We start from the raw sequence: 10,462 nt of genomic DNA, 5'->3' as shown, positions 1-10,462 counted from the left end.
CTGTAGCTTATGTTAAACTGAATTAGTGGTTCCCAACCCTGGTCCTGGAGTATCAAAATCACTGCACGTCTCAAAGTCCTCATGAAATCAATATGGAACATATTTAATCGTTTGAATATCTGTAACCACGCCCCTCCAACCATGCACTTTGCTTATGTCATCCACACACAGACGCAGCCGTTCTCATTTTTAGAAAACCATATATTATTACAAGGAAAAATATTAACACACGATCATTGTTGTCCATGAAGATGAGAAAAAATAGGCATAAATCTAGCTTACACATTTACCCAAATTTTTATACGCCTGTTTAACCAAAGCTAATTTGGGTGGGTTTCTCATTTACAAGCACCATAAACGGTATTTATTGTCTGAATTTCACTATAAAATAGACAGAACCTGATGGCTGAGAATTTGTTTCATATCAAAAGTAACCTGCTCTGTCTGTCGGGTGTCAGTGTCCTCTTTGCTCCGTGATTTTTCTCTGCGTGAGAAAATGGATGTGTGGCATGAGAGCGTGTGAAAAGTGTAAATTGCGTGAGTCTCACACTGAATGCGTAGAATTGGCAGCCTTACTTTTAGAAGGGGGATAAATCCTTTATTTTACTGTCTATGGATAAATCGTCGGCAGCGTTCCTCCTTCCGCCATGATCCTCCTCCATGTGAGGATTAGACTAGAGTGCGCGCGGCGCCGCATGCACACAGTGCTTACATGTGGGGATTGTTTACATCATGCGTGTTTCGCACAGCATATATGCAGTGTTTGTTTAAGCGGTTGATGGAAAATAAGCTAATGCGCGTTCTATAAATATAAATTCTGATCTATTATTTTTCACTGTATTTTGAAGTGCCCGCGATAACAATATCGTGCATATTCATTACCGCGATTTAGCACATTACCGAATACCGGCACATGTCTACTTCGTCATATTTAATTGTCACATGTACAACTGCTGGTCCCAGCAATTGTCGTCCTGTTATTCCTGTACAAACATGACTCTGTCCAGTTAGTGGCTTGTTCTCCGTCGATACAACAGTTCCTTTGTATTTGTGGACAATGACACTAGTCACTGCTCTCTCATGTGACTTTGAGCGAGCCAGCGATGGACAGGGACTTCTTTATTTCAGTACAATATTTTTAGATGGTCCTATGCTTTAGCAACCCAGCTAGTTAATCAGTGGCATTATTATTCACAGACTTCTTATTGTGACCCTTTCTGCGTTGACGTCGAGTTTGAGGTGTGAAAGAAGCGAAGGAAATGCCACTCTCAGGTGGACCATCTTCACCCAATAAATCAATATATATACACACACACACACACACACACACATACATACAAATATCATCATATTATAATAATACAAGTATATGTTGTACATTTATAAATATAATAACTGTCTGAGGTGTCTTAAGAGAATAGCTGGCCTGGGGAAGTTTAGCTTCAGTGCCACTCACACACACACACACACACACACACACACACACACACACACACACACACACACACACTATACAAACTGTATTTGTTTTTGGTTTGGTTAATAATTTGGTTAAAAATGGGCAGAAATTCTGTTGAATCTTTTTCTGCTTTGAATTAAATGCTCAAGTTCTTTATATTTGTCACCTCATTCTTTGTAACTATAGCATCTGTGCCAACAAGGCCGTAACCAGGGTTTGAAAATTAGTGAGGTCCGGGGTCAGGTGTTAAGAATTGTGCTATAACAACACCCACAAATGCAACTCATTATAATACACTACATTAGGGCTGCACGATATATCGCATGACATTGTTATGTGCATCTCGTCAGTAAAGCCGGTTCCTTGATTAGTAGTAAATCGCCATCACCTGCTTTCAGATGGAGCGGCATTTACTACACAGCGGCGTAGTTAACTGACAAGCTGAGCCATATCGCATAATTATCGCGGACGTATCGCCTGCGATAATTAATGCGATATGGCTCAGCTTGTCAGTGAACTACAGCTCTGTGTAGGATTACTACCGGTAATCAAGGAACCGGCTTTACTGACGAGACGCACCTAACAATGTCATGCGATATATCGTGCAGCCCTACCCTACATACAGCTTAAACTTTAAAATAGACAGACTTTCTTTTGTCATTATTTTAGTTTTTTTGACATCTCATTTGTCTCATTCTGATCTCTATCCGCTTCCTCTATGTTGCTCTCCTCTTTGTCCTCATATCCATCTTCCTGATCTTTCAATGTAGGCTTTTTTTTTGCTGTTGTTTTAAGAAATTTTTTTTTAAGAAAAATTCTGTAATGTGATGTGATCGCTACCAATACATTACTGTACCGAAAATGTGCCGTCACAACCAAACCATGCATGTTTTGTCTAAGAATAAGGTATATTGAATTATCAGCTAAGATGTTATTACAGTGATTGTAATGAATCCTTAACTATGATATCAGTATGATTAAAATGCCTTTTACAAAGAAAGATTGGATTCAAAATACAACAAATCTGGTAAATTACACTTGCAATATTGTCAAAATTGTAACAGTTATTGATTTACCTGTGAAAACTTTTTTTTATTTTTTTATTGCGAAGGTAGATGTAAACAATATATGAATAGATCAATATAAGCCTTCTTATGAAATTATTTATTATTGTGTTTCGGTAGTGAGAAATTTGGGGAGAGGAAAAATATTCCAAAACTTTCTGAAAATACAATATGATAATTAACTGCACAATTACTAGAAATGTGTACCTTGGATATTATACAATTTGCATAAATTTGTGAAAAAAAATAAATAAAAATTAACTAATGTTTTTATGAGGACTTTGTGTGAAAGGTTAACCAAACAGCATGAGCCGTCTTCCAGCTGGACAATATTTTGGATATTTTATTCTGTAACATACAGATCTGTAGGCTATTATGCTATTGTTTTTGATAGTGTTGTACATTTCTTACAGATAATCACGATGGTCATTGCGTTTGTCTTGCCGAATGTGGTATCTTCCTGTCAGTTTGTATAAGCTTCTTTTTTTTAATTAAAGCCGGCAGTGCAATGTTGCCAGATATTGCTATGAAGAACAAGAAGAGAACAAAAACTCCGAAATAAGTTAAAAGCTTGTATTTTGGAAATAAGATTAATATATCACTAACCCTAACATGCAACTTCCCACTTTATTCACTTTCTAAAGTGTCACAATAAAGGGGAACGACTCCAAAAAGACGTATAATAGGTGGATCTGGCAACATGGAGGCTGCAATCGCGCTCGCGTGCAACACGCCCCCTGTTCTAGCTTCTCATAATAAATTGCAAACACTCATATGAAGTTGTTTAAACGGCTAGTTAATCATTCAGAGAGCTTGAAATGTTATTTAAAAATTACCGAGGTCCGAACCGGTGATCATAGCTGGCTACGGCCATGTGGGCCAACCAACCCCATTGCAACAAGTGCCACTAACCCCCATACTTGACACAACATGACTTTAATGATGAATAAAACATTTGTAGGAATCATTTGTGAACATTAAATGTATCTGTTGATTAGCTGAGATCTCAACCTTTCAGTTGTTACTGGTTCGACTATTTTAACATATAGCATGACTGAGAAATATGACAGAGAGTGAAAAGTGTGCCATCCAGCCCCGCTCTCCCCTAACTGATGATGTAAGTAAAACAAATATGACTGTTATTCAATCACATTGAAACTTAAAACTAAAACAAATTATATAACCATTAAGAGTACAAAAATACCTTTAAAGAAGAGTAGTAAGAGGCGAAATGAGCAAAACACACCGGAAGTCCTGCTCTCTCACTCCTGCATGGACAAACACACGCGCGAATGAAGAGATAGGCGTATCACGAGCGCGACTTTCAACGAGAGAGATCGCTAATTACACGGTTTACACTGTGAGAATGTTACAAAGAGACAGTAAATAGCACATGTGTATGAGAGAGAGTAAGATACTGTGCTTCCCTACTGCTTTCACAGTGAGACTAAGCGCGAATCTTAAAGGGGCAGACGAAGAGAAAGCAGTACACTTCCTAACGGCAGTTTCACAGAGAATGAGGTCTCTGCAGAACAACAAAAGGCGTGCCTCAATTTTGGGGCGTTTTCCAACTGGGTAGGCATTTTACTATGGAAGCATATGGGTAGCAATATTCAATTTGAAATGTAATATGCAAAATGACAATGCAATATCTAAAATGGCAATGCATTTCTGTATTTTAATTTTAATTTTCCAATACATTTGTGCAACGTTTGGTGCAAAATGAAAATGAAAATTCAATTATATAATTTACATTTGCCATTTCATACACTAGTTTTAATATGTAAATTGAATACATATTTTAACGCTTTATAAGTTGCAAAATTAAAATGTATTACAGAAATGATTAGATATGTTTAACATGTTCAAGCAAAAACTGTAGCAAAATTGTAATTTAAATGTTATTTTTTCTTAATTGCATTTACACTCACAGTTAAGACACTTGCGATTGCATTTCCATTAAGTGTCCCGCAAAGAATGTAGCAAAATTCAATGTGCAATTTGAAAATGCATTCTGAGCCAATCACGTGCCCACCCCGCCCTGTCAATCACTGCGTGAAATTGGCCCCGCCCCCCAACGCAAAATAGGCTCAATAGGTGGTTTGCAGTCACGTGATTGTGATGACACGCGAAATTCAGATGGAGGGCAGGAAGTGAAGAGCGGAATGGACGAGATGGCGGAAAGTCCGTACTGGACTACTTTTGACGCTATTACAAGAGAAATATACAACAAAAAAATCGAAACATATGTTGGACGTGATCCTTACGTTATGAAGAGGAAAGATTTGCCTGTAACGTTACGAGTTTGTCTTCAGTTACAGGGGTAACTTACAAACTCAAAGAAAAGAAGAAACAATTACTTTGACTTTACAAAGTTCAGGAACTGGTACGTTACACAAACATAGCCACATAAGTTAATTCACCTTTGACAAAGTGATCACTGCACACACAGGCATTTTCCGACGTAGGTTTGCAAGCCATTTTTTTCCGGCGTTTTTCGGTCAATTTCTTGCCTTTTTCCCCCTTATGAACAACAACTTTTGGTACTCGATAAAAACTCCTCGTGGTTTCATCGATTTGAGCAACCATAAACGACGCAAAACATAGGCATTTTGAGTTTGTTATAGTGGTTCTAAATGTAGCAAATCACTTCCTGCCCTCCATCTGCATTTCGCGCCATGGCAACGCAGTGAGGTGACGTCATATGCAAACAAGCTATTGTTTTTACTTCGTTTGTGCTGTAAATTTTGTTTGTTTGTGCTGCTTATTTTTTTTAGACAGTAAAAGAATATTTATAGGTAATTCTGTCACCCAGCCCGCCACATGCTCCAAATAAAATAGATCTTGTTCGGTTTGTGCCGGTTTTGTTTGTGCTGCGTCAGTTTTTGAAATATTAGACCGAATTATAGACGATGACGTCACCAGCCCCCCGACCTGCTCCACATTCACCCCAAATAGTCTCATATGTTTGTGCATATTTGCGCCGATAAACGTTTATTTTGTGCTGCTTTGGTTTCTTAAATATTAAATAATATGTATTATTGGTCATTCTGAGGTCACTCAGCCCCCCGACCTGCTCCACATTCACCCAAAATAGTCAAGTTTGTTTGTGCGATCGTTTGTGCCGGTTAAAGTTTTGTTTGTGCTGCTTCGTTGTTTAAAATATTAGACACTGAATTATAGACGATGACGTCAACCAGCCCTCGACCTGCACCACATTCACCCAAAAAAAGGCTAGGTCAATGAATTTGACCCGTCAGATTCCGTGACCCTGTGTATTAATACCTGATCAATATGCTTTATAAAATAGAAAGGGGATTCGCATGTCTGCCTCATATTTTATGATTATACAGCTGCATAAACAGAGATGGTCACACACATCACATTCGTCACTTTATTGAACATTACAGTCAGTTATTAAAGAGCGTCCACGTCTTTCGGTAGCTATTAATACCGAATACCAATGGAGCTTTGTCATATTATGTGATCACAGAGTAATAGGCCTATGCATTTGTAAGGAAAAACTATAGAATCTCCAATTATTGGGTATTAAAGTTAATAGTAATAAGAATAAAGATAAGCATGTATCAGACCATGAGAATATTTTATACAAAACGAAACCATCAACACAGTCCAGCATCAGACAACAGCTGCTCAGCATAATGTTGACGCCTGATGATAAGGCAGAACATTCTCCCAGACCCAGACGGTCCAACATCGTACTGCTTCTATCACCTGCAGACGCGTAATAATCTTCGGAAACACTACCATTTCTCTGTTCACGCTCCACTTCATCTGCTAGTGAATGTAACACTCGTATCAGCTCTGCTGCCGCCGTGTTTCCTTCCAACACCTCAAAATACGCACCATAGCCTATGTTTACCTGTTGCCAAGCCCCGCCTTCACACAGTGATTGACAGGGCGGGGCGCACACGTGATCAGCTCAGAATGCATTTTCAAATTGCACATTGAATTTTGTTTCATTGCGGGACACTTAATGGAAATGCAATCGCAAGTGTCTTAACTGTGAGTGTAAATGCAATTAAGAAAAATGAACATTTAAATTACAATTTTGCTTGAACATGTTAAACATATCTGTAATACATTTTATTTTTAATTTGCAACTTATAAAGCGTTAAAATATGTATTCAGTTTGCATATTAAAACTAGAGTATGAAATGGCAAATGTAAATTATATAATTGAATTTTCATTTTCATTTTGCACCAAACGTTGCACAAATGTACTGGAAAATTTTAATTTAAATACAGAAATGCATTGCCATTTTACATATTGCATTGTCATTTTGCATATTACATTTCAAATTGAATATTGATACCCATATGCTTCCATAGATGCTCGAACAACACCATTATGGCAGTAACATGATTTATTCATCAACAGCAAATGTGATAAAGGCAATGCTTCATGTACAATGTTACCATTTATGTGTGTTTAAAATCTGCAAAATAAAGAGAAATAGGACTATCACATATGCAAAACCTCAGATGATCTCATATAGATCATTTAACTGAGAGAGTTACTCAGGAGAATAGAGAAAGCTCAGATATGCAAGACTCTGAAATGGACTTCAAGTGCAGCATTCAGTGTGATTTCCAGATGATGGTGATTTTGCAGGATGATTTGAACACGTTCAGAGAATATCTCTGTTCTCAGAACAGGTTAAAGCGCTGATAAAGCTGTGAAGCAGATTTGAGGAAGTGAAACATTGAAATGTTCAGCGTTTCCTTGTAGCTCAGAGTGTGGTAATGGACTCTCTTGTCTAGTGTTTAGTGCAGTTATCATCCTAGGTCCCCCCTATTCTATATTTTTCTGTTTTAAAAAAAATTGAAAATCAGTAAACACTAGACAAGAGAGTCCATTACCACACTCTGGGCAATACTGACCAAGACATAGTCCTGTTCTGAATCGTCTGTTTCCACATTGTCTGGTTCAGAGTCATCCTGATAGAAATCACTCTCTGATAAAAAGATATGTACCTTTAAGGCGGCAACCCTCCGGTCTCTCTTGTGAAGGCGATACAGAAGTAACAAACTGCAGTTCATCGACTGGCCACTAGAGACCGGCTGCAGAAGAGAGTCAATTCCACATTGAGGAAGTGTCTAGAGACTGTGAAACATGGTGTTGAAATGTTCAGCGTTTCCTTGTAGCCCAGAGTGTGGTAGGGATGGGGAAATGAAGCCTCATGAATCACTGAGGCTTTCCCCTGACTCTTCCGGGAAAAGATTCAAAGCTTCGAGAGTGTCGATAACAGCGCCATCTGGTGCTTATTTAAAATGAAGCAGCCAGAAGCCTGTGTTAGAAGCTCTGGCAGATGAAGCAACCACAACACACTCCATAGTTTCAATGTTATGTGTAGGGCAGAGTGGGATAAAGTGAGAATTTTTTTACATTTGTACCCCTCTAAGTGAGCTAAAATGATATATCAGTCAAATTTACACATTTCCCATTAATTCAGGATGTTTCCTATCAATGGAAATTATTAGAATGTATTCAGGACGAAGGGCAGTGAACATATGATTGTTTTTAAAAAAGTGGTCTTGTGTCTCACTTTACCCCAGCTTAGGGGTAAACTGAGACAGACCAGATAAATCAAGGGGGTAAAGTGAACCAGCTGGGGGTAAACTGATCCACTTATTTTTTCACTCTGAAACTTCCATAACAACACATGTTGTAACAGTAAGAATCTTGACAGCTAGCTTGACAACCACACATTCCAGAACTAATGTCGGACTAGTAACAGAATCATGGAGATTGGTCAATTAAGCAAATTTTTTGATGACCCACCGGTGCGCATCCAAGTGAAGGTGCAACACCCTTGGCGTCCTCTCCGATTTGCGCGTTGACCTCGGGAGACTCAGATGGCCTCTCTTGTCTAGTGTTTAGTGCTGTTATTGTAACGATAACCAGCTGGAGTGCCCTTGAGAGCCACCAGAGGGCGCTCCATAATAGACTATGATCACTTCCTCACAAACTACATTTCCCATAACTCACTGCCCGGACTCATCAGCACTCATCTCATTCACCTGTGTCTTATCACCTTGTTTCACTCACACCATAAATACCTGGTTTTCACATTCACTCAGTGCGAAGTCTTGTTTTACTGTTACAACATTTCTGAGCGTTATTTTCCCGTGTTTGATTCTTGTTTTGCTGACCTTGGACTGTTTCACCGTTTCCTGATCGTTTCTCTGCCTGGCCTGACTCGGATTGTTTATTGGACTCTGATTATTGCTGCCTGCCCTGACCTCTGCCTGTTATTTGGATATTCTCTGTGTTTCCTCCTTTGATCTGTTCGCTGTTGATGACCCTGCCTGTACGACTACTCTGTAAATAAACTGCATTTGGATCTTCACCTTCGAGTCTCGGAGCCGTTGCGTAACAGAAGACTTCGCCACACATAGATCCAGCAGCTGAGAACTCACCATCATGAATCCAGCAGTCAAGATTATGCGTCTCCGTCAAGGAGATCAAACCATCGAGAGTTACATTGTTGACTTTCTGGAGCTTGCTCACCTGACTTCTATGGATGAGGTATGCCTTATGATATTTTTTCGTGGAGGGCTATCCGAGCCGCTCAGCTCCGCTATGCCACTGCACAATCCCCAATGGACTTTAGGATTTTATATTTATTTGGCCCTGCAACTGAGTGGTTCTGCCTATGCTGTGGGGATCACGGAGGAGAAGCATGGTACTCCCACATTAGCCCTCATTCCTCATCCTCATCCTCATCCTGTCACGTCCTCCGAGGCTGAGCTTCTCCACGACAGTCCAGCCGAGCCTGCACTTCACGCCAGTCCAGCCGAGCCTGCACTTCACGCCAGTCCAGCCGAGCCTGCACTTCACGCCAGTCCAGCCGAGCCTGCACTTCACGCCAGTCCAGCCGAGCCTGCACTTCACGCCAGATCTGCCGAAGCCAAGGCAGTACGCGTCATGCCCGCCGCGCCTGAGACAGCAAGCGACATGCCCGCCAAGCTAGAGCCTTCACTGCTGTTCCCGCCAGCACAGAGCCTTCACTGCTGGTCCCGTCCAGCACAGAGCTTTCACTGCTGGTCCCGTCCAGCTCAGAGCCCTCTTCATCGCTGGTTCCGTCCAGCTCAGAGCCCTCTTCATCGCTGGTTCCGTCCAGCTCAGAGCCCTCTTCATCACTGGTCCTGTCCAGCTCAAAGCCCTCTTCGCCGCTGGTCCTACCCAGCTCAAAGCCCTCGCCGCCGCTGGTCCCGTCAAGCTCAGAGCGTTCTGATCCTGACCCAGAGACTGAGCTTCACGTCACTTCTGCCGATCCAGAGACTGAGCTTCACGTCACTTCTGCCGATCCAGAGACTGAACTTCACGTCACTTCTGCCGATCCAGAGACTGAGCTTCACCTCACGTCTGCCGATCCAGAGACTGAGCTTCACGTCACGTCAGCCGATCCAGAGACTGAGCTTCACGTCACGTCCGCTCGCCAAGAGTCTCGTCCCGCCGAGACTGAATCTGTTCCTGAGCCTGAATCTGATCCTGATACTGAGCCTGAATCTGTTCCTCTTCCTCTTTCTGCGCCTGTGTCTTCGGACAAGATGGCCGACTCCACGCCTGTGTCTTCGGACAAGATGGCTGACTCCACGCCTGTGTCTCAGGACAAGATGGCCGACTCCACGCCTGTGTCTCAGGACAAGATGGCCACCGCCGAGCCAGTGTCTCAGGACAAGAGGGTCTCCGCCGAGCCAGTGTCTCAGGACAAGATGGTCACCGCCGAGCCAGTGTCTCAGGACAAGATGGTCTCCGCCGAGCCAGTGTCTTCAGACAAGATGGCCGCCGCTGAGCCGGTGTCTGTTCCTGTCCCTGAGCCAGTGTCTGTTCCTGTCCCTGAGCCGGTGTCTGTTCCTGTCTCTGTGTCTGTTCCTGTTCCTGAGCCGGTGTCTGTTCCTGTGCCATGGT

The sequence above is a fragment of the Leuciscus leuciscus genome, assembly GCF_965113295.1.
Source record: "Leuciscus leuciscus genome assembly, chromosome: 1".
NCBI lineage: Eukaryota > Metazoa > Chordata > Actinopteri > Cypriniformes > Leuciscidae > Leuciscus > Leuciscus leuciscus.
Note: the sequence above shows the minus strand (reverse complement) of the source record.